Here is a 25,840-nt window from a genome sequence, read left to right as displayed (position 1 = left end):
CTTCCCTTGGGGAGTTCCTTCCACAGCCTTCATTTTCGGGGTTCTTCATTTCCCACCCTGCTGCTGCTTCTCCCTCCACGGCCTCTGCCAAGAGTACCTTTTTCCTAACCTTCGGCCTCTTAAAATCGGTCTATCCCCATTGGAACGTCATGCAAAGACTGACAAATTGCCTTCTGTGGGGGGTGGTAAGAGTAGGGGGAAAACTGTAAAACTCAAAATAAGTAAATTTTTTTAAAAAAATTATGTTAGTTCCTCGGTGGTTAAGGATGGGGGAGTAAAAGGAATGCTTCGGCGTTCTGCTTTTGCAGTATCCCCATCTCTCAGAGACTAAAACTGCTCGAGGCCCGGTTTTCCTCCAGTCCCAGCAGCAGCGCCTGGGGCTCCTCCAGCTGCCCGCAGTCTGGGAAGCCTTTGGCGCCTCCCCACTTGGTCCTGTGCGGCTCTGGTCCGCACATGAACTTGCCCTTGGTCTTCTCCCGGGGGGCGGGGGCCTCGCGCCAGCTGCAGAAGCGCCGCCTCTCGGAGGGGGAGGGGCTGAGGCCGGGAGCGCGCCTGCGGCTTGGCGGGCGGAAGCAAAAGCAAACCCGGAAACGGGCCCGGAAGGAGGCCCAGGTCTGAGAGGTGGGGGAGGGGAGGAGAAGGGAGAGGAAAAACAGAGCGGACCCGAGGGGGACCCGAAAACGGGTGTGTGCCTCGCACAGGAGGGGGTCAAGGCGAAAGTTCAACAACAGCAATAGTTAACTTCCGACCCTTCCCGGAGTCCCTCGGGGCCCAGAAGGTGTTCCCGTCTCATCCCGCGGGCGCTCGACGATTGGAGAACCTCGCTAAATCCCGCCTTCCGCGGGGGCAGCCTGACCAATGGCTGCGAGGTGGAGGGGAGGGGCCTGTGGGGGTGGGGCCCAGGGGCGGGGCTGCGAGGGCGCGCGAGCTCCTTCTGCGCCTCCCTGTGGGAGCCTCCACCTGACTGACGGGCCAGCCCCGTCTTAACTTGTCGGGATTAGCTGCCCGAGCGCTGCGCCCTTAAAACCCCGAGCCCGGCAGGTAAGAGTTGTGCCCCTTGGCGCCCCTTGGCGCCCCTCGCCTGCCCGCCAGCCGCCATTCGCTCATGCGCGCTGCGCGGAAGGCGAACTCTGCATTTCCTCAAGGCTCTTCTGAAACGGACACGGTGTGTCACTGACATGTTCGTCGTCCAATTAAAACGCTCCCCAGGCTCCCGCCCTCCGGGGCTTTTCCCTTGAAGCTACTTGACTTGGCACTTCTTGCCCCCGGAGATGACCTTCAGGTCCTGGCAGAGCTCGGAGGGGTGAAGTGGTGACAGACGTGGCCCCGATCTGACAGGGCGCTCTTGGGGCCTCCGGGATCACTCTTCGGATGACTTTCATTCCCGGGAAATCCGTTTGAGAGATCCCCAGATTCTCCGTCATGCTAGAAAGAGAGGCTGTGCGATGTCATGGAGGGGATACACAAGTGCGAGGCAGGAAAACTGGGGTCCGCAGACTTAGAATTTCTCGTTTTACGGATGATGCCCAAAGAGGGGAAAGCACTTGTCCAAGGTCACTGGGTAGTTAGAAGTGGTCGAGCTGAAATTCGAACTCCGGGTCTCGAATCCAAAATAAATCCACTCCTCTTTCCACTGTCCAACCTAAATCATCAAGGAGGTGACCCTATGGTGTTTGTAAGACCTGAGTTCAAATGCGACCCCAAATTCTTAGTCGCTGTGTGACCAGTCCCATAACCCCGTTTGCCTCGGTTTCCTCATCTATAAAAATGAACTGGAGGAGAAAGATAGCTCCAGTATCCCTGAATGCGACTGGAACAACACGACTTCAATCCAAACCAAGTTAGTCTTCTCAGTAACATTTTACAAAATCTCCAGTAAATTTGAAATTATATAGTTTTGGGATACAAACTATACTTAGTCCTAATGTTTAATGTTTAACCTCTCCTTTCCTGAGTTATATTCTACTTCTATTTAAGCCTTCTCTAATTCCTTGAAGCTTTGTTGTCTACTCGAACTCCAATTGAATTTGCTGGCTATAGCGTGTCATTTAGCATTTGATTATTTAATGATTCTTTCACTAAAGCTAGGAAGGTGCTGGGTAAATAACCTATGACTCTATACACACACACACACACACACACACACACACACACACACACAAATAAGACGTACTTATAAACTTAACCTGTATTTTTAACATTTTTCTCCATCACTTTCTTAAGTCTAGGTAATCTCCAAAACAATTACTCAAACTGTTATGTAAGTGCCAGTTTTCAGGTGAAAATGCTCACGCTAAAAATGTGAGCACACCCTTGAATAAAAAATCCTGCTTTTAATGGGAAGGTCACTTAAGATTTCTTGATGTTACAGATCAGGGCAAACTGGCAAATCTTAACCAGACTAGGGGCGGTTAGGTGGCACAGTGGATAAAGCACCGGCCGTGGAGTCAGGAGTACCTGGGTTCAGATTCAGTCTCAGACACTTAATAATTACCTAGCTGTGTGGCCTTGGGCAAGCCACTTAACTCTATTTACCTTGAAAAAAAAACCACCTAAAAAAATCTTAACCAGACTGAAAGTCTTTTGTATGGATCCCATATTGATTCTTGCCTGAAGCTAGCCTAAATTAGGATGGAGAGAAACCTTGCTGTCAGGTTGGCTGTCAGGTGATGAATTTTTTTACCCTAGTAATTCCAAAATATCTTTTAAGATGTGAACTATTTGCATAGTGGAGGCAATATCCACACTAATGAAATCTTGAAACTTGAAAGTATTTGCCATCTGTACTGTTGTTTCATAAGGCTTGTAAACTTATTGAGCAGTAAACTTATTGTCTTTTATTTCTCTTGTATTCCCTAAACTAGGCCACAGAACTCTTGGTAGATGCTTTGCAAATATTTGTTAGTTGGTTGATTTCTTTTCCTTTGTTTCATTTAAGTTTATTCAATAACCTCCATCATTTTGTGTATATAGACATAGGCTATTTGCTGATGAGAAATAAAGAGCAGACCACATGAGTCTTTATGCACAATTTGTTATTAAACAGAAGTGTGAAGCATGAGATCCTCACCTTTTCTTCTTTCAGGCAATAGTATCTCACTAGCTTGAAAAAATAAATTCACCTAATTAAGCCATTTAGTCTTCCATGGGCACTCTCATATGTGATATGTATATGTATAAACTTATATATGCATGTATATTTAATATTACTGTTTTTTAAATAAGGAAAAATAGGAGTGTTCATGATATAGTAGAGGGAATTGTGAATCAAAATACTTTCTGAGAGACTTTTCCCCATTGCCTAGCCAAAAAAGAATATTCTTAATCTTTGTCAGAGTATGCTATCTATTAAATGGGAAGGATAATTGAAGTGTAGGTAACTCTAAAAGTAGAAAGAAATGAAACTTTTTCATTTTTTTAAGTATTTGACATGTGATACTTTTTTCTAAAAATGGATGAAATTGTTCATTTGTACCTTTCAAGTTCTAGTTTCTTACCATTCAGATAAATCTGTGCATCCCCATCATTCAACTTTGGGGTATTGAAGTTCCTAAATGAATCCTGTCTTTACTATTGTCTGTCTTTGCTCATTTATCATGATTCATTGCAGCAAACAAACTTTTAAAATATGGCCTTCCTATAATTGCCAATTCATTTTGAAGTACTCTGGGTTCTTTATGAATACATCAGCCATAATAGTTTTGTTGTTTAGTTTAATCAACAATTAACCAGATAATTTCCCAATCTTTATCCTTCTCCCATGAAATCTTCCCTTTCTCCCCCATACCCACCCCCTTCAGGCCATGAAGACTTTGGGAAGGGTGATATTTTCTTTTTTTTTAAAAGATTTTATTTGAGTTTTACAATTTTTCCCCCAAACTTACTTCCCTCCCCCACCCCACCCCCACAGAAAGAAATTTGTCAGTCTTTACTTTGTTTCCATGTTGTACATTGATCCAAATTGAGTGTGATGAGAGAGAAATCCTATCCTTAAGGGAGAAACAAAAGTATAAGAGATAACAAGATCAGACAATAAGATATCTGTTTTTTTTTTCTAAATTAAAGGGAATAGTCCTTGAACTTTGTTCAAACTCCACGGTTCTTTATCTGGATGCAGATGGTATTCTCCATTGCAGACAGCCCAAAATTATCCCTGGTTGTTGCACTGATGGAAGGAGCAAGTCCATCAAGGTTGATCATCACCCCCATGTTGCTGTTGGGGTGTGCAGTGTTTTTCTGTTTCTGCTCATCTCACTCAGCATCAGTTCATGCAATTCCCTCCAGGCTTCCCTGAATTCCCATGGCTCCTGGTTTCTAATAGAACAATAGTGTTCCATTACAGACATAAGCCACAGTTTGCTAAGCCATTCCCCAATTAAAGGACATTTACTTGATTTCCAATTCTTTGCCACCACAAACAGGGCTGCTATGAATATTTTTTTACAAGTGATGTTTTTACCCTTTTTCTTCATCTCTTCAGGATATGGACCCAGTAGTGGTATTGCTGGATCAAAGGGTATGCTTATTTTTGTTGCCCTTTGGGCATTGTTCCAAATTTTTCTCCAGAGGAAGGGTGATATTTTCAACAAAAAGCTTTACACATTGAAAGGTACAAAGGGTATCATTATAAGTCAGTTATGTCTTCCCCTTTGCACTCAGGAAGGATGTAGTCTATTTGCCTTTCCTCTTATCAAATGTTCATGCATCTTCTTCTCTTAGCAATATGCTAGTTTCCAACTGAAATTCTTTCTCACTATGGAAAACGCAGGACTGTTGTAAAGCCCTCCATTTATTCAAATAAATATTTTTTCCTCTATGTAATCTATAAAAAGTAATGTTTCATATTATCAAGTTATAAGACTAAGGCATATGTCCTTTAACATTTTTTCAAATCAAATGCTGTAGAACTGTATCTCATGATATACCCCCCCAAAAAAAACAAACCAAAAAAACATTGCTTTTCCAGAACATCACCTCATGTGGGCTGTTCCAATGTGCTAAATACTCAAATATGTGTGTGTGTGTATATGTGTGTATATATGCACATGTATATATGTGTGCATATATGTGGGTATATATACATATATACGTGTGTGTGTGTGCGTGTGTGTGTGTGTTAGGTTTTTTGCAAGGCAATGGGGTTAAGTGGCTTGCGCAAGGCCACACAGCTAGGTGATTATTAAGTGTCTGAGAACGGATTTGAACTCAGGTACTCCTGATTTCAGGGCCGGTGCTCTATCCACTGCACCACCCAGCTGCCCCTCATAGTTATATTTTCATATAAAATCTTTGTTATTTGGAAAGGCTCACTGGTGAAGGGAGGAGAGTAAAAGTATATTAAGAAAATTAATATATTTTAAAAAGCAAAAGAGTAAAAAAACTTCGTTTCTTTTAAAAAGTATTTTTTCTCCTATTACAGGTAAAAAGTTTTTAACATTCAGTTTTTTATAAAATTTTGAGTTCTAAATTTTCTTCTTTCTCTCCCTCCTCCTAATACAATAAGCAATATTGATATGGGTTATTATGTGCAATCATGTGAAAAAATATTTTCATATTAGTCATATTCTAAAAGTAGAAACAAAACGAAAGGGGAAAAGGTATGAAAAAAATCAAAATGCAATTTGCATGAGACTCCCATCAGTTCTTGCTTTAAATGTGGATAGCATTTTGCAACATGAGTCTTGGAATTGTCTTGGCTCTTATTGCTGAGAAGAGCTAAGTCATTCATTAGCAAATCATCTCAAAATGTTGCTTTAATAGTAAAATTTTAAAAGTCCTTAGATTTAGAACATGGTTATATCTTCTAAAACATTGTGTTTCACTCTGGGTCAGGAATATCAGTGTATATGGAGAAGAGGGAGGGTTCACAAATCCATATAAACTTGGAGTATTGTTGATTTGTTCTTTTTCTTGCAGTACATAGTTTCTCAGCTAATAATTGTCAGAGGTGGAATTTAAACTCATCTTTCATTCTTTGAGGCCATCATTGCATCCAGTGTGATGTATTGTCTTTTAAATGTAGAGATGAATAAAGTAAAATTTCTTTTAAAAATTATTAAATTATAATAACTTTTTCTCATTAAATATATTCTTACTTAAAGATTCATCTAAGGCAAGAAATAGCATGTAGGAGTTCATAATGTTTTAATGTTTAAAATATACTCTTCCATTCCCTAATTGATAAATGGTAAAAAAAAAAAAAGATAAGAACAAGTGTTTCTCAGAGGAAGTTATCTAAGCTGTTAACAGCCATGTGAAGAAAATAACAACATATCCAGTCCGTCAGCTTATCTAAGTTAGAAAAAGTAAAATGACAGTTATTGCAGGGGCTGTGTGAAAATGAGTTTATTATTGAACACTGATGAATATTATTGTATATTGATAGTGAGGAATTTGAAACTATGTCCCCAAAAGTCACTAATCTATGCATTGCTTGTACACTTTAAATAACTAAGGCTGTCACTACTAGGCCTATTTCCCCCCAAAATGAAAGAAAAATGAAAAGGTCCTATGTGCACAAAATATTTATAGTACTCTTTATAAGGTGGCAAAATACAGGAAACTAAAAAAATAATCATCAGTTAAGAAATGGCTGAACAAAATAAAGTTTTATGAGTATAACAATACTATCATGGTATAATAGGTTTAAAAAATTTATTACAAATGTATTTTTTTCTTTTCCTTTAAATTTCTGGGGGATTGAGGGAAGGCTGATAAATGATTGTTAATTTTAAAATGAAAGAAAAAGATGTTTTTTCCACACCCCAAAAGGTTGGAAACTATTGCCCTAAGAGATCAAAGTGTTTGCTATTAGTTCATTAGTCTAATATACTATATTACATATAGGTAAAAATATGTCACATGGAGAAGAACAAAATGTGTGTAAAAATAGATAAGCTTCAAATATTTTTCTGAGTGTGGATACCCAGTTTCAGGAAACCAAGATAGTATAATGACCATGCATGCTGCAGAGGCCTTTGGGGTTGAGGCTTCTGGCAGTGACCAAGCTAACTTGCAGTGAGGCTTATGTGTCTGTAACTGAGCATCTTCCTGTATTAGTGTATACCCTTCAACTTTCTATTTCCTATTGGTAAAGAATGAAGACTAGAACAGAATGTTCTGTCAAAAAAAACAGTCTCATTAATAGTTTAATTAATATTTTATGTTACTATAACATTATTTTACTTAATTTAACAAATCAACAATTGGTTTCCATGAATCTTAAACACTGGCCATATTACTTTCTCCTCTGAAGCAAAGAAAATAAAATATTGATTATTATTAGAACCTAAAGAAACTACCTCTAGTGGCATAATTATCAGCATACTACCTTCATTCGCTTCCTAAAGAACCTTTGTAATGTAATGTCATATTTCCCCATGTATAAGACACACCCTTTACCAAAAAATTTGGGGTCTAAAAACTGAGTGTCTTATACAGTGATTGTTGATTTTTTAACTTACATTCAGCATTTTTTCCTCACTTGTCTTTGCGCTCATTGTTTAGCATTTGTTACTAGTATATCGGGTTACCTTTTGCCATGTTCTGCCCAGAAATGGCTCAGAAAAGATTTTCCTACAGTGCTGAATTAAAGTTCAAAGTGATCCAGTTTGCAAAAGTGAATGGAAATCTTGCTGCTCAATGTCAGTTTGGTCCTCCTCCATCTGAGAAATCAATCTGAGACTGGCTATGGGAAGAAGAAACCCTCCTGAAAACACTGAGGCAGAAGGTGGGAGACAAGTCAGCAAAATGGCCTGATTTAGAGAGGGAACTGGAGATGTAGATTGAAAAGCAAAGGGTAAGAGGAATTCCTGTGTCTACAAAGATGATTCAGCATGAGACAAGAATTACTGATGTAAAAAAAAAAAGTGACTGATTTCAAAGGAGACACAATTGATGCTTCAGGTTCATGAAACATAATGGACTAAACATGTGTCCCTGTACCAGACTTGCCCAACAGATGCCTGAAAGCTCTGAGCAGAAGGTCCTTGAATTTTATGATGACTAAAACATGAATTCAATAGCTTTATGTAATACATTTTTTTTTTCAAATTTCTGGCCCCAAAATTAAGGTGCATCTTATACCTGGGGAAATAACGGTAGTTCCTGGGTATCCTTATTCTCTGCAGGATTTAAGCTGAAAGGAGAAAGGAGTTCATTTAAATTTTTCTCCAACCAAGACAGGAACCCAAACAAATAATACTCAGACCTGTTGAAAGTGAATATTAGTGACATTCATTTTTGAAGAGGTTCTCATAGAAGGAATGTGTTCACAAGTAAAGCTAGTTCATAGTTTGGAGTTGGGAGATTTTTTTCTTTTTAATCCAACCATTCTTTCTTTAGTTTATTCTGATATCTAGTTTATCCTGATGACTACTTACACTTGAAGATAGAAAAGGAGGAACCTTGACGATAAAACATTTCTACCTCACCACAGGAAATAAGCATTTAGGATACATATAGAGAAAAGAAAGTGATTGAGGTTGATGGAAAAAATTTAACAGCTGTAGAATTGATACAGTTCTAGCTAGTTTCTAGTCAAGACTCATGTAAAATCCAGAAGGATCAGGTGTTCGTTTCCTTTCAATGGTAGCTCATTAGTTGGTCTTCTCTAAGTTTAAGAAATGCAATCTGTACTTCACTGTGTGTATGATGGGGGACGGGTAGGAAGATCAGGAAAGGGTTGAGTAAGGAAGGGAATTTTGAGACCTATGCATGGGAATCCTGGGTTTTTTTTTTTTTGTCCTCTGTTCTCTAAGACCCATGACATCAAGAGATTGATGTTTTGATTTGCAAATAAATTTAATTTTTAAATGGAACAAAGCTTGCAGAGTCATCAACTTCACTCCCCTCCAGAGTCATCAAAGTCCAATGGCAAGATATAGATCAGGATGGACTGGAAATGCCCCTGGATGCAGTAGGAGACCTTGACCTTTTTGGTTTTTTTATTTTTTTTTAGGTTTATTTTTTTTTTTGCAAGGCAATGGGGTTAAGTGGCTTGCCCAAGGCCACACGGCTAGGTAATTATTAAGTGTCTGAGACCAGATTTGAACCCAGGTACTCCTGACTCCAAGGCTGGTGCTTTATCCACTGTGCTACCTAGCCGCCCTCTTGCTACCTAGCCACCCCCTTGCTACCTAGCCGCCCCCTTGCTACCTAGCCTCCCCTGACCTTGACCTTTTTAAACCAAGACTTTCCCAACTCTCAGTTTGTCTGAGGCAATACCCATTCAATAATTAAAGACTAGGTAAAAATTGAGGCAAAGGATGGCCTAATTTGCTTTCACCAAAGAATCAATCTGGGAGAGGAAGAACCTCAGAGTTTCTGACCAGAAAATAGAGAATAAGTGGATTTGAAACATTAAATTTTTAATCTTAGAGTATGAAGAAAGAGAATAAAGAATTCCAGTTCTGTATTTGAATTCTAACTTTGTCATTTAGTAGCAATGTTAATTGCTTAACTTTAATCACTTATCTTTGTTGCCTGAGTTCTTTAACAGAACTGGGAATAATAATGCATTATTGGCAATGCATACCTCAAAGGGAATTTGTGAGGATCAAATTAGAGCTAATATATCTATATCTATATATATGTGTGATCATTATTTAATAACATTGAGGCAGCAAGTTTATTGGATGGGGAACTAGCCTCAGAGTTGAGAAGACCTGGATTCATATATTACTCTGCCACATACTAGCTGTTTAATCCAGGGCAAGTCACTTAGGTTCAGAGGGCTTCAGGCAACTCTTTTTGATTATAAATTGTAGAAAAGTTTCTGGTTTGCCTTGGTAGAGATTTTTTATTGGGGGGAGCTGTCAGTACCTAAAGAAATCACAGGTCCACATAAAGGAAAAAATACCTTAATGATTAAGCTTCAAAGGTACATAATAATTTAATTTAAGAACCTCTGATTTCTCAGTAATCAAGACTCATAATGTATCTGTGAGATATACACAGTATACCTGTTTCATAAATTATTAAACAGGAGTTTATTATCAGTGATTAATAAAACACCACTGACCTTGACATTGTTTCCTTATAAAAATCTGAAAGACTTGTTATAATAGAATCTTTTCTTACAGTCAGAAAAAAGCCGTTTTTTTTAATGGACTAGCCTTCTTTTGTCTAAATGTAACTGACTTTTGAGTAGCCATTGATCATACTTTGTCTTAGTTTTTTTCTTTCAGACCCTAATCCCTAATCCGTTGTTAGCCAAACATTTGTTGTGTGTACTCCAAGGGCCTTGGATGAAAAATATTTTTATATTTCTAAATTTTTTAAAGCATTTGTGGACATTAAATTAAAATGACCTTCATAGATCTTGTATCCTTTTAGCTTTGGAAGCTGGGAACACTTAATTTCTACATCAAGGTTCAAACTAGTGCCATTCTCTGATATCAGACTTTTCCCTAGGTAAGGAGGATTTAACCACTATCTGAGACTGCTGCTAAAATTCTAACCCTAATTGGCTTACTATGAATTCCATAAGTCTTGCTTTTGGTCTTGGGTCTTAGGTCCCTGGTGGAAATTCACTGATATTTCAAGATGATCTGTATATAATCAGGAATTCTTGTAAACCAGCCTTTTAAATCTGCATTTTATTTAAACTAAAGGAATGAAAGCAGAAAAATTGCATTCAGATCTATAAGAATTCGTGTCATCTAAACCCTTATTTTACGGAGGGCCCCTGGAGGAGAATAAGGGACTCAGCTGAGGTCACATGGGAACCAGATGCAAAGCTGGCTAAGTAGCTCTAAATTCCTTCCAAACAGCTCCAATTTTATCACTTTTTTCCCCCACTTCATCACACTGCTTCAATTTATCAGGAAGCATTTGTTTATTAAGCCAGACACTGTATTAATACCAGGGATACAGTGACACAAATGAAATTACCTCTGCCCTCCAGAAGGTTATATTTTATTGGGGGAAGTGTGGTGTATTTGTAACTGTGGTACTCCTTGTGGCTTCATTCCCAATTCAGCCTAACAGTTTGGGGGGGGGGGGCAATAGGGTGGCTACTTCCCTTCGGGCTCTAGGGGTGAATCTGAAGGGCTGTTCATGAAAACTACCATTTAGGAGTCCTAACAATGTGCTTCTCCTCAGCCAACTTTAATTAGCTTTTAAATGGGGTGTTCACTGAACAGTTATGGCAGGGTCAGAAACATCCCCAGAATTGTGGAGATGCATATGGCTCTTACAAAATAACCCTGGGGAGAGCTGGCTCAAACAGAATATTTGTGGCCAAAGGGAAGGGTTGTAGCTCTTGATTATTGGAAATGTGGGGAAAATGATTCATTATATTCAGGAAAAATTATACTTTTTAAATCCAACTATATGAGATTGAAGATTATCCATACTCAGAATGTTTCCTGATCCCAGTAAATCTCTAAGAAATACTTAAAATGGGTGCAAGGTGTTTTGAGTTCCCCCAGATCCTAGATGCACTGAAAACATTGTTTCAGGATCCCATGCCTAAGACAGTGATGATTCCCCCAGGCTTGTGTTTTCGGTGGTCTTTGTGTTTCAGTCAAGTTGCCCCATGGACAAAATTGCTTTCCTTTGTGATTGTAAGGCTTCCCTGGGATAAATCCTATATAATATAAATCTCCCAAAGCCTAGATGAAAGGGAGCCACACCTCCTATCTGCCTAGCTCTCCTAATGACCTAATAAATTTCTTTGGGGTCTATTTTCACAAACAACAGGAGTCATCACAACCTTGTTATAAAACAAGATTAGTATTATTATTATTCTAGGAAGAAATTGTGTTATTACTACGTTTAAAGTATTGGAATTCCTTGAAACTCTAAGATGGGATTCTCTGAAAGAGCCCTGTCACTGGAGGTCAAGAACCAGTTATCAAATTAATCATCAGCTTGGGAATCTAGGGAAGTTGGTGATTACAGTAGCTGGGTCAGATAAAGGTTTGAAATATAAATTAGAATGCATAGGTGTCAGTCTTTTCAATTCTGCCAATGAAATGAATACTGGAAGCACCTTTGGCCAGAAGCTATAACTTAGTGGGAGGTATAGCAAAGGGAGCTAATTATAAGATCAGAAAAGAAAGACACCTATTTTGAACTCTGAAGAGACAACTATGTGTAAAGGATAGACTTCTGGGCTTTAAAATGGGAACACCCAAATATCTAAAGTCAGATGACTTGAGGTTCAGTTAGTTCAGGAAGCTAGTTAGAAATAAAAGATCTTAACTTTACCTGAATGGAGGAATCAGTTTAGTTTATACTTAAATATATTAGACTAAACCTCAAAATGCTTCAGAGGATGAGAAGAATTACCCTAGCAAGATACAAAAGGGTGAGTTTATTATGTAGGGAAGTGCAAAGGTGAACACATTTAAAATATTTTTTAAATACATTTTAATCCCAGAAAATTGCATTTTCTATGGCAAATAGATTATCTGTGTTACAGTGAAGTCCTCAGAACCGCTAGTGGATAGTAACCCTCTGGGAATACAGTTTTCAAATTGCTTTAAGCATTTAGATATCTCTTTGCTGTTCCCCAGGTAGGGTTAATCTGAAGATTTTCATTATGCCTTTGTAGGTCAATGATTGATTGTATACTTCATTCATTGTTTTGTTTTACTTTACTTTCCTACTTAATTCCTTAGGAAAGTGTTTTAACCTAGCTGAGTGTTATTTGGATTATGGGGGTAAAGAAATTTGCTCGCATATGGTCCATAGGGTCAGAAGGAACATTGACATTCTCTTAGTTATCTGCAAGGTGGTATTTCTTCACACACCTCACCATTCCATCTCATCTCCAAACTCAAATGTTGCAATCTCCTACCTCTATGCATTCACTTTAGCTATTTACGCCCTTTGCCAGGAAGGTACTGTTTCCTCATTACCATTTTTCAGAATCTATTTTGAGTCAAGGTCTAACTCAGGTGCAATTTTTTCTCATAAGCTTCCCTAATATTCCAAGTTTGGGTTTTGGGTTGTTGGGTTTTTTTTGGGTGTTCCCTGCCTCTTCAATTTATCATCTAACTATATTCTCTATGCATGTTGTATTTTACTTAATACAAGTGTCTTGAAGCAAGTAACTGCTTCATTTTTGTCTTGTGCTTTGCATATACACACTAGGTTAGGGATCCTCAATCTAATATATTTTGGTGTACCCTCCAATGACTTATTACAATATATTCATCCCTCCTTATCTTAAGTGACTCTTGTCCATATCCTTGCAAAAGTTTGCTCCGCGTGGTTTGTTGGAGTCTTTCTTCATTTCTTTTGTCATCAAGGGGTTACCCAGTGGATGATCTTGACTGTCTATTCCTTTTTCTAGCCAATATGACCAACCAATCTTCTTTTTGGTCATAAATTTCCCAGATAACACCTTTTTCACAGATTCTTCTCCAAAGTGCCTTATTTATTGTATACTGTGGGCCTCTCATAACCAACACATCCCAATCCATTGGCCTTCCCTGAGGTAGATCAGTAACTGTTCTGCAACTTATAATCTTAAATAATTTACTGTAGGGATAGCTAGGTGGTATAGTAGATAGAACACTGACCCTGGAGTAAGAAGGACCTGGGTTCAAATCCAGTCTCAGACACTTAATACTTAGTGGTGTGACCTTGGGCAAGTCACCTAACCCCATTGCCTTGCAAAAGCCAAAAAAAAAAAAAGAATTTACTAGAGCTGAGATAAAATGACTTGTTGAGGGTCTGGGTCAGAAATAAGGATTTATACCTAAGTCTTGGGACTCTAAGTCAATTTGTACCCAAGTTTTGTGACTCTAAACCAACTTTTCTATCTACTATGTTATTCTACTTCTGGTGAACATATTTTCATGTAGCACCATCATATTCTAGAAAAATTAACTTTTTTCATTCTTTTGATTGTTTTCATGTAGATAGGTCAAATTCTTTTTAGTGGCTATTGATTACTACAAAGAGACTCTTAAAAACATATGTAATTAGTAAATATTTATTGAATTGAATTGAAATGTTCTTTTTACCTACTCCTAAGCACTAGCAATCTCAATGTGCTGAAATTTAGCAGGACCACACACAACTCAAGAAAACATAATTTATAGGCACTTTAGGAAATCCACCCAAGTCACCAGATTTCCCAAGGCTGCATTTCTTGCTTTTCTTTACTTTAGTCTGCTAAGAGAGACAGAGATAGAGAAGAAAAAGAAGCAAAGACAGAGAGAAGCTGATACTATCCTTAGAAATAGTCTCAACTGCTCCATGGATGGGTTGCTTTGCCTTTCTGATATTATGGTAATTATTATCATTTTACTTCTTTTCATTATGGCATCGACACGTAAACCTTTGCTGTATCTTGCCAGAATCTACACCTCCCAGCTACTTCCCATCAATCTCCACATTATATGACCATCTACCCACTTTGTGTCATCTTCCCCCCCCCCATATAAGTTCCTTGAGTACAAGGACTCTTTCATGCTTGTATTTATATCGTTTTAGTACTAGTACAGTGACTGGTACATAGTAAACACTTATAAATGCTTATCTGCCTATCTGTCTTCTTTCACTATTCTGTTTTATATTGTTACCTATATACTTATTTGTAAATAGCAAAATATCTATGTAGGTTTATATATCTCCACTTTTATACTGTAAACTCCTTGAGTACAATGACCTTGCATATAACTTCTACCATTGTTAGCCTGGTGTTGGACAGATGTCAAGCACTCAGACTTTTTTTTATTAATTAATGTTCCAATGAAGTATACTTTCTCTTCTGAGGGGAATACCTCAGATTACTTTCAATCAGATATTTTTGTTGCTTTCTGTAGAAAATTAGATCTTTTTTGTTAAATTTGTTGAAAATGATAGAAACTAGAAGTGAAAGTTGTATTTAGTTTTAAAGAGTTTTATGGAATGTACTAGGTAGAGGTGATTCAGAATTTTTGAATTTCAGATTAATGAGAACAAATATAAATTAGGCAAGCATGAAAGTGGAGTTAAGAATAGCTCTGCTTAGAATAGATCTTGTGATTGTCAACAAGTGTGTCTGTACATCTTTATATGTCTGCTCATTGATTTCCTCCTGCTTTTATTTCTCTCTTTGTTGTATAGAAAAGATTTGATTCTTTGGGGTCAGAGGGATCAAAGAGAACTGTTTGACTTGGAAGGTGTGGCATGCTTAGGGTGACTTTAAATCATAGTTGGAAAGGGGTGAGGATATCTGTATAATTCCACAGCTGAAAATCTAATAAAAATCCAGATAATTTTAAGCAATAATTCTAGCAATAAATATTTGATAGTATTGCCACCAGATATCTTCTAGCTACTCAAATTCATGTCAGTTCTGTAAATTTGGTAAGGGGTAACTGCTGATAAATATGTTCTGTATTGCTAATCTTTTCTAATCTTTATGTGTGTTGTTGAGGAAAATAGTAGTCATAAATTAATGGATTAACATCTGGAGGACCTTGTCATTCTGAGGGAAATCTTTCATTTGGACTGCAGAATTCTGCCCAGGACAATGATGAACACTTTGTAAGTAAAAATCTTGAGGATTGGAACAAAGTTATCTCTTTGATCATATTGTCAAAGAAAAATATCAATCTGTACCCTGAATTTTAGGTATGAGCCTGCCAGAAACAATTTTTATTAATTTAACATTATTCTAATTCCACGCATTGTTCAGTTGTATCTGATTCTCTGTAATTTCATTTTGGGGTTTTCTTGACAACAATACTGAAATTGTTTGCTGTTTTCTTTTCCAATTCTTTTTATAGATGAGGAACTGAAACATGCAAGATATTAAGATGACTTGTTTAGGGTCACCCAGCTATTTAAGGGTCTGAGGCAGGATTTGAAATCATAAAATGGACTCTTCCTGATTCCAAGTCTAGTACTCTATCCAATGTGTCACCAAGCTGCCTAGTTTGGAGAGAAAGAAATGTCCAAATTGACAGATGTCTTCCATTGAACATCTGTCTGCCTCTTTCACAATCTAAGGTTCTTGAACAAGGAAAAGGTCATAGTATTAAAATAAAATTTTAGGTTAATGTTACAAAACAATAATCACACCTACTTGATGTCATAGCACCAACCTCTTCATGGGGTGGAGGAAGGCAGCAATCTTAACTAGAGAGGGGATTATTTCTCCTTTTACCTTAGCCTTTGTTCTTGACATCTTACATAGTTTCCTAAAGGAAAATAATTTAAGCTAGAAAACATTATTTTTTAAATAGTTTCAATCAAACTAAAAATGAGGTTTTAAAAATGCTCCTTTAACATCTATTCAGGAATCCTATGTGATCTTTTATAGTCATCTTAGAGTAAATATAACTGGATCTTGCATTTTATATACTTCTTAACTCCAAAAATGTAGTCTGTTACACAAAATAACCTAAAAATGAATGTCTGTTTGTTGTTCCTGTGCCCTGTTTTTTGCTCTTCTTCTAAGTTAATCTTTCTTTTAATTCTTTTTGGGGGGGCAGGGCAATGAGGTTAAGAGACTTGCCCAAGGTCACACAGCTAGGCAATTATTAAGTGTTTGAGGTTGAATTTGAATTCAGGTACTCCTGACTCCAGGGCTGGTGCTGTATCCACTACACCACCTAGTGGCCCTTCCAAATTAATCTAAAGTATTCTTTGAGAGTTCTAAGAAGGTGGCATAGTGAAAAGTCACAATGGAATTAAACTAGCTCTTCAGTTATATCCTTCCTCACATCCCTGATAAGTGAAAAGGAAAATAAGGGAATTCCCCAAAGAGCCTCCAAAAAGAATTGCCTCTCAGATAACAAAAGAATGAGGAAATGAGTGAGCATTAAAAAGGGGGAAAAATCCTCTGGTATGATGAACAAATATTTTGGATTAGAAGATCCCAAATAGAATTTAACAAAAGAGGATTAAAATAACAACCCCAATAGTTTCCACAGAAACAAAGCTGGAATTAACATGACTTCAAATTGGATTTTTGAAAAAGACATTAAAAAATGTGAAAAAAGATTTGATTGTAGGGAAGATCTAATAGTTGTAACAAGAGATTTTATATTAATAAAAATAGAAAAAGACAAATTGATAAAGTCAACAACACAGAGAAAAACTAGAATAGGTGTTTGCTGACTTCTGTTGTTCACTAATCTTCAGTTGTGTCCAATTCTTTGTGATCAAATTTAGGTTCTTCTTGCCAGATACAGAAATGTTTTGCCATTTACTTCTCTAGCTGATTTTCCAGATGAGGGACTCAAGCAAACAGAATTAAGTGACTTGAACAGGGTAGTGACCAGGTGACTTGACCAAGCTAGTAAGAGTCCAAGGCCAGATTTGAAAGTGAGCCTTCCTGATTCCAAGATCAGGGCTCTAACCACTGTACCACTTGGCTGCCTATTTGCTAGCTAAGGGACAACTTTGTGCTTTTTTTTTCTTGGTGTTCTGGTTTTGGCCCCTGCTTTAGATTTATTAACTTTTGCAGGAGACAGTTCTGATCAAAGTTGGTGACTCTACCTTTTCTCATTTCCCATTTTTGTCATTCAGAAGGATATGAATTGGTACTGGACTTGTGATTTCATCAAAATCTGGTGTTTCCAGCTGAGGAAACTCCTTCTTAACAATGTAGATTGACATCTCCTCTGTGACAAAGTCTTCAAACACTGAGAGGTTAATTGACTTGCCTAGGGATGGATAGCCAGGATGTTATCTGAGATAGGTTTGAACCCAGATCTTCCAGGCTCAGAATTTGACTCCCTATCCACTAGGGCAAGTTGTCTGTCATCTGTTGTCTGGTCCCAGGCTTGGAGCCATATTTATTTAGTGTCTTCCTTGGCCCTACCTATAATCTCAGGTCATATGCTTTCCTGGAACCATAACATCTCATCCCTTTCTCTCTTGTGGATCTGTAACTGTGGTCAGAAAATTTAAGGAAGCAGAGAAGGTATCACAAAAGAAAAAGGAAAAGAAAAGGAAAACAAATGTCACCAACCAGATGGTAGTTTTATTGTAATAACAATAACAGCAATCAGCATTCATATAGCACTAGAAAACTTGTAATTTGCTTTACACATATTATTTGATTTTCATAACCACCCTATGAAGTAGGTGCTGCCCACAGGTATTATTATTATTCCTGTTTTACAGATGGGGAAACTGAGACTTTTAGATGTGTGACTTTCCCATGGTTCAAAACTAATTAGTGTCAGAATTAAGATTTGAACTGACACCTCTTGGTCATCAGTCTTTCTGCTATCTCATGCTCTCTGGGAACTTGTGGTCATTAGGTCATACACAACTGAAGGTATGTTTATAGGAATGGTAAAGAAGGATAGAGCAGCTTAGATAGACGTGGGGTGTAAAGTTTTTTAGTATTCTGAGGAAACAAAAAAGAATGTACATTATTAGGGTTTATTTAGGGTGATTACAAGATCATTGTTAAATGAACTGACATATAAACATTCATCAGCATTGCCATGAGGGAGTAGTTGGTCCCTTAGGAGCAACATTGATACGTGAATAGTCATTGACAGAATTTGAAAATTTCTTGTCCCTTCAGCAACTATCTATTTTGAGCTCATTAATTATCAACACAAATAAATCAGTACAAAACCCTGATCATTTTCTTTGGGGACTGTACATATTCCTTTGATTTCTCTTATGCTTATCAGTCTCTTGTCTGTTTAAGTCAACAGAATTGATGTGTGCAAATAAATAGTTGAAACAAGAAATAATTGTCTCAGTTATAGACAGTGATGGATTCAGTAAAAGATTAGATATGTTAGATTTATTCTGTCAATAGTATGCTTTTTTCCTTCATTGTGGTATTCTATAGTTGAAATATATATTTTAAAAATCCTATTGTTTTGCTCAATGTCTATTCATATTACATATTTTCCTGAAATTTTATAATGTTTGAGATTCCTAAAGTAGAGTTTTCTTTGACAAACTCTGTAACCTTGGAATATTATGGCAATAGGAATAATAACATTTAGTTACCAATTGGATATGAAATTGTGAAGGCAATGGAAAGAATAAATGATAACACCAAAATTTATAACATGAGTTAACTGGATAAAAGTTGCTGTTACTTTGAATGAATAAATGAAGCATAATTAAGAGCTTACCATGTACCTATACCCAAGATACAAATAGAAAAGTAAGACAGTATCTGTTTTCAAAAAGTTCACAATTCAATGAAGAGACATAACATATGGAAGGATTGAGTTTCAATTTGAATGGAAAAGACCCATGGTCTTTAGGGTATAGTAGCAAAGAAGAGGTTAATGCTTCTTATAATCTGATCAAATAGTAAGAGTTCCTGATGCTGAACTATTTTACATTGCTAAGATTAAGTGAAAAGATCATTTTTTTCTGGGTCTTCAGTGGGTCTATTAGCTCTTCAACCTGCAGAAGCAGTTGCAAGGCTGCATCTTCCCAGAAGGATAGCTGTGGGTCCTGAGCTTAGAAAGATTGCTATCCTCAAGGATCTTGTTTTGATCCTGGGCTATCTCCTTCAGGCTCAGAGGGGAGATGTGATAAAAAGTATTCTTATTTCTCTGGTAATGCTGCCTCTTCTCAGGTGCCGTGCTGTTTCAATTAGACTGACTTCCCTTGCCCTGTGTGTGGCAGCTGGTGGAGATATATGGTCCCTTTCTCCAAAAGAGTTTCTTCCCTAGATAATACCTGTGAAGACGGGACTGGAAATAGGACCAATAGCTGCTGCCACGTCTAGGCCTCCTGTGCCTCTCTAACTGTTGGTGGCCATTAGTAGTTGTTGCTGGCAGTGATGAGGCGGGTAGACTCTGGTTTCTCCCCAGTATGACTGCAGGGCTTGGGCTAGAAGCAGGTCTGGTGTTTTGAGTAAGGGTGGGACTATTATTCTCAAGATTCTAGGGATCAGGGTCCCAGGGACTTCATTACAGTCTTGGGGGAAATGATAATCAAGATTGTGGAGGTTTGTTTGACTTGCCCTGCACATTCTGCTTTCTCTTTTTCCTTCAGGATGCCTTCATGCTTTGACTAACTGGCTTATCTACCCAGCATGTGTCATAGGACTGGCACTTTGAAAACAGTCAAATCAGTATTGGTAATATATGTGGAGGGAAAGCTTAGATTTGAACATACTGAGTTTAAAATGTTGAAGAGACATTCAAGTTGAAATATTTGCTAGCATTTAGAAGTAACAATTTGGAGCTTGTGAGAGTATGGGGAGAAGATCTAGCCTATTGCATAAAGGGGCCATGGGATCAAAAAGAAGCGGGCAGAATCGAGGGGAACAGTATTATTATTGAGACCTATCCTTAACTTGGTAATGTGTCCAGGTTAATTTCTTTATCCTTATATGGAGCCATAGAATTTTAGAACTGGAATGATTCCATTCACCTCAAGAGATTATTTTAATCTTATTGGTATGGAAGTATGGACCTAGTGACCAATTACATCTACTATGTGACCAGCAGATTGACCACTTGGTTTCGAATCTTTTGGCTAAAGTATACCATAAAACAGATTAAAAGTAAAAAAAGGTCCTCAGTCCTGGGAAGCCCAATACCATTTCCACAGTCTCTGTGTGAATATAGAGAAAATAAGACCTAGGGTACTAAGAAGCCAATAGGATTTTTTTAAACCATATATACATGTATCAATTTAATTGTAATTTGTCAGATATTTGTTCAATAATTAATGAATTAAGAGACTGCTAGATGAAGTAACTGTAACAACACTGAACTTCTCCCAACAAAATAAAACAAGGTGCAATTTAATGGAAAGATGGCTCAATAGAGAGGTGAATAAAATGACATTGGTAATGTTGATTTCATCATTTGCCCAAAGACAAAAAGAAACATTCTTTCATGGGTCAGTTGGTCATATCAACATAAGCATAATAAAAATAGATCTCCAAGAAGATAACTGTAGCAGATGAAACATCTATTGAAAGGATAACAAAATAAAGAAATATTCTAAAAAAACTTGGCAAGACCCTTCAGATTAGATCAATATGTACCTGGAAAGGTGGTGACTTCAATATGAAGGTGAGCACAGGAGAGAATAGTAAGAAGTGTTCCAATCCAAAATCATTTTTAATTACCCACTGTGTACAAAGGCAATGTGCTTGGTACTAGAAATGAAAAAATGACTGAAAAATAGTCCCTGACAGCAAACTTACAATATCTTAAGGGGATTCAAAATATAAACAGATAAGTAAAGACATAATCACCCACCTCTACAATAAAGGAAGGAAGCTACATTTCCTTATCTCTTCTCTGGGACCAGTACTGAATGACTTCATTTTATTACTCTTTTCAAATCTAAAATTATATATTTCCAACAGATTCAGCAAAGTAGTCTCCCTACATAAGCATAAATTGATATATAGTTATAAAGCACTGGGAACAAGAAGAGTAAAAGTGGAAATAATAGCCAGTGAAGAGGGCAGAGAAAGGGAATCAAGGATTTTTTTTGGAACAGATTATTTTTTTCTAATGATTCTAAATAAGAAGAATCTGTGTGTGTGTGTGTGTGTGTGTGTGTGTGTGTGTGTGTGTGTGTGTGAGTGTGTGTGTGTTGTGCACCTTTATGGAAATATGTCATGAAACTCAACATATCCAATACTTAAAAATAATGTTTTCAACCAATATACATACTATATACATATAAATATGTATATGTATATATAATTCTCCTGAGTCGAAACAGTAAAATTTCTAAGTTAAGACCATTTTTCTCATCTTTCCTACTTAATTCAGCTACTTAGGTCCCTCCAAGTTTCCCTGTTCTTCTAAATACAATGTACTTTGAGTATACTTTGTTATTGCAAAAAAAAAGTGGGGGGGGATACATCATAAACTCAGGCAGAAACCAAGTTTGCAGACTTGTGAATTCCACAGAGGTAGTCTGCAGCAATGAATGATGTTCTGCTTTTGAATTGCAGCTCTGCATTTGCCCACGTGACATTGGACAAGTCTCTTGACTTTCTGAGTCTGTTTGCTCACATATAAAAATAAATGGGTTGGAGTAGATAATATCTGAGGTCCCTTCTAGCTCTAAAATATTCTAGCTCAGGGCAGCTAGGTGGTACAGAGCACCAGCCCTGGAGTCAGGAGGATCTAAGTTCCAATCCAACCTCAGACACATAATAATTGCCTAGCTGTGTGACCTTGGGCAAGTCACTTAACCCCATTGACTTAAATGAAAAAAAATTTAAAAGAATAAAATAAAACTAAAATATTTTAGCTCCTAGAATACTTGAAGGTCAGTAAGATGCCTGACCATCCAAAAGTAATCTATTATGGAATCTACACAGGAAAAGTCAAGTAGATGAAGAATGAATAATTTTCCGATTATGAGATGTTGTTAGAAAGGCAGCTTATTGAATTGGTTCATTCCTACATACAAGTATTGCCAAAGGACAGGCAGTAAGCAAGGCTTAGAGTTGAACAAGAAGAGTGGAGAGCTGAATTATTTATGGAAAACTGTGCAGTGGTTGCAGCAAGTTCTTTTCCTAGACACAGAAGCCAATCTTTTAATATTGCTATTCTTTTGTGAAGTTGGATTGACTGTGGATCATGCAATACCACAATCTCTCAAAAATCAAAATTATATGTACCCAAAGGATAATAGGGAACTTTAAAGTGGATGTAAATGGACTATAATGCTTCATCAATGAGGATAGGTGCAAGGATAGCATAAAAAAAATCAAAAATATATTTGACTTAGGAAACAAAATGAGCTGGTCAAGTTTACAATGAGGAATAATAGAGTTGTACTCATATCCAAAAAATTGTGTGTGTATTTTTTTAATAATTATAGGAAGATTGTCAGATTGGATACAGATACTTTGTCTTATGAAAGTACATGGTCAAGAACTGCAGAGAATGAAAAGTTGCTTTTTAACTTTCTAGACTTCAGAGTCATTTCCTTTCTTATCCTGAAACAGCCTGTCATTCTTACTTCCTATTCACTGTTATATCTTCCCCTTCACTGCTCCACCCCCAAATTCTTCTACTGATGACTCTTTCCTAGAACCTCCATTTTGTGGAAGGAACCTGCCTTCATTCTCCTCCCTATGCTGTTCTTGACTTTTCATATACAATAAAATATATGCTAATAATAATAATTACTATAGCACCCATTATAATTTTCCCCAACTTTTTCTTTTATGTATTGTCTTCTTTTGTTAAAGTGTAAGCTCTTTCAGATCAGAGACTATCTCTTTACTGGTATTTGTATCCCCACTGCTTAGTACAGTGCCTCTTCCCTCACTCCATCCTTTCTTCTCTTCATTCTTTCCTTCCTTCCCTTCCTTCCTTCCTTCCTTCCTTCCTTCCTTCCTTCCTTCCTTCCTTCCTTCCTTTTGCCCACATTGGTAAGGAGTACCCACAGTAATGAGGTTGAGATTCTATTGAAATACAAATTAATTTGGATCAAGGTACAACATGGAAACAAAGTAAAGACTGAGGGAGTGCTATCTGAGGGGTAGGGGTGGGGGAGGGAAGCAAGATTGGGAGAAAATTGTAAAACTCAAATAATATCTTTAATAAAAATAAATTAATTAATTAAAAAAGAAATACAAATTAATAAAATATATTATAAGTGACAATTCTTCCAAATGAAGAGGCTTTGTCTCATTTTAGAAGAATAGCTGGGTGACTTGTAATATGTAAAGTTGGATAGACTATTTGAATAGTGTCTCTCACTCTGTTTTTTTTTTCTCTCTGGTATTTTTAATACCTCTTTGGGCTAAAGAGTATCAGTAGCATTTCTTCTAGGTATAGTCCTTGCATATTCAGTAATGATGCCAGGTATAGGCATTCTAATATTTGGTCCCCTCAGAAAGCTGTTGCCCAAATCTCTCAACTTTGACCAAAGAAGCTTCCTTTTTCCTCTGATTGTAACCCTAAAATCTAAATGATGCAATGGATAGAGTGCTGGGACTGGAGTCAGGAAGATTTATATTCCTTAGTTCAAATCCGATCTCAGATACTTATTTGTTTTGTGACCCTGGCCAAGTAAGTTAACCCTGTTTGCTCAGTTTCTTCTTCTGTAAAATGAACTGGAGAAGGAAGTAGCAAATCACTACAGTATCTTTTCCAAGAGTACCCCAAATGGAGTCACAAATATACACAACTGAAAAATGACTGTACAATAAAAATCTCTAAATAGGTTTTAAATTATATTGTTCTTAGAGCAGGGATTCTTTTTGGAAAAAAGTTGGAAAGAAAAGTAGGATACATTAATCAGAGGAATCAGTCAATGTTCATGAATCCCCTGGAGTCTATTCTGTTAACTTCCTTTTGTTTTGTCTGTTTGAATATACAAATAAAATGAATATTATAGGAAATAACTAAGTATATACTAATAATGGTTATTACTTGTACTATGTTAATTATATAACAAAATATAGGTATTTTGTATATATCACAACATTTATATAATGCTGTATCAATATGTTGATATAACAGGTATCATTTATATAGTAAGTTATTGTTTGCAAAGCACTTTACAAATATTATCACAACAGCCCTGGAAAGTAGACATTATTATCTCCAGTTTTACAGTTGAAAAGACTATGGTAGATATCTAAGGCTGAATTTGAACTAAGGTCTTCCTGAATAAATGATCAGTTTCCTAATCATGGTGCCAACTAGTTTCCTGTTCATTTCCACTTGAGAAAAGAATCAGTGATTTTTAAAAGCTTCTTTATAAAAGAATTGAATTTTATTATCTGTTTGCTATTAAATATGTGCACATCTAAATGCGGGATGTTTCAGGCATACTGGGCAAATAAATCCATAAGTTCAAATCTGTAAGATAAAATTTGGGCCTCTATTCTTATTCTTATTCTTCTAGGTTTAAGACTTAATATGTATGAAAAGTTTGAACATTTTCAGTTATAAGACTGCTTGCAACTCCTAAGTTGTATGGATGACTTGAACATTCAAATAGCCTTTTTTGCATAGTTGGTATTCAGTGTTAAATAATAAAACTCTTCAACTTAATTGAGTCTTAAGTTTGAAATAGAAAATAGCAAATTATACCTGCAGAGGTATTTTCTTATACTTTAATTAAATGTTACTTTGACGATTAATGTTGACTGTCAATTAAATAGGATATTAAGTTGCAAGAAACCTCTTTCCATGAACAATTCTGATCCATTTCAGTCAAGATGTCTTTGATTTATTGCATTAAATTTATCAACTGTGATGCATTGCCACAACAAAGCAGTGCTCTTTCATGCTGCAAACTTTTGAGCTGAGTTTTTTTATCCTTAAATCTTATTTTAGAATGATCCAGTATTAGATCAAATGGGCATCCACTTAGATTAGGATATCCAGGCTGTCTGACTTCTTAGTAAAAGTGGAAAAGTGCAATTTGAATAAGAAAGTGCTTGGATTGTAATATCCAACACATTAAAAGCAGTCCAACTTCCAATTAGTGAATGAGAATCAGCTTTTTTGATGATATTGTTTTGTTCCAGTTTTGATGTTTCATTTTAGGTAAACTGCTGATGGGCATTATGAGTGACTCTCAAATGCCTGATATAGCAATTCTTGTCTAACATAACAGGCCACTTTATATTTGATTTTTTGAATTTTTTCTGTAATTTTGCTACAGGCAAAAGATGTAGTAATATCTAATTCTTTCCTATGTCCCTAGCACAACTTGGAAAATTTTAAAATGCTTAGTTTTCTTCTTCATCTAGAGAAGTAAAAATAATTGTAATCGAAAATGGGTAATTTGCAGCTACAATGTCTGCCTGATAATCAAAAGCTTTTTAAATGGAAACATGAGCATATGTTTAGCATTTCTTGAAATGAGAAAAAGATTAAAATACCTATGATGTTCTTAAAGAGGAGAGGGCATTACTGTTCTGAAATCTTGGTTGGGATCCTGCTTGCTATTGAGC

The 25,840-nt window shown here is 36.8% G+C and overlaps 1 protein-coding gene across 8 annotated transcripts in view; it reads left to right on the top strand.

The window, feature by feature from the left end:
- Nucleotides 1-902: 902 nt before the first annotated feature.
- Nucleotides 903-25,840, top strand: part of NMNAT3 (nicotinamide nucleotide adenylyltransferase 3) — a 208,491-nt gene continuing 183,553 nt past the window's right edge. For 4 of the 8 annotated variants that reach the window (XR_012474120.1, XM_074214891.1, XM_074214890.1 and 1 more), the window contains exon 1: nt 903-1,041. The gene's annotated coding sequence lies outside the window, so the exon portion shown is untranslated. Of the gene's footprint in view, nt 1,042-1,107; nt 1,841-25,840 lie in introns of those variants that run through there. The other 4 variants (XM_074214892.1, XM_074214888.1, XM_074214886.1 and 1 more) reach the window with 4 other exon arrangements.

Source organism: Macrotis lagotis, chromosome 1 (genome assembly GCF_037893015.1).
Source record: "Macrotis lagotis isolate mMagLag1 chromosome 1, bilby.v1.9.chrom.fasta, whole genome shotgun sequence".
NCBI lineage: Eukaryota > Metazoa > Chordata > Mammalia > Peramelemorphia > Peramelidae > Macrotis > Macrotis lagotis.
The sequence above is the reverse complement of the archived record's forward strand: the minus strand, read 5'-3'. Positions and strand labels throughout refer to the sequence as shown.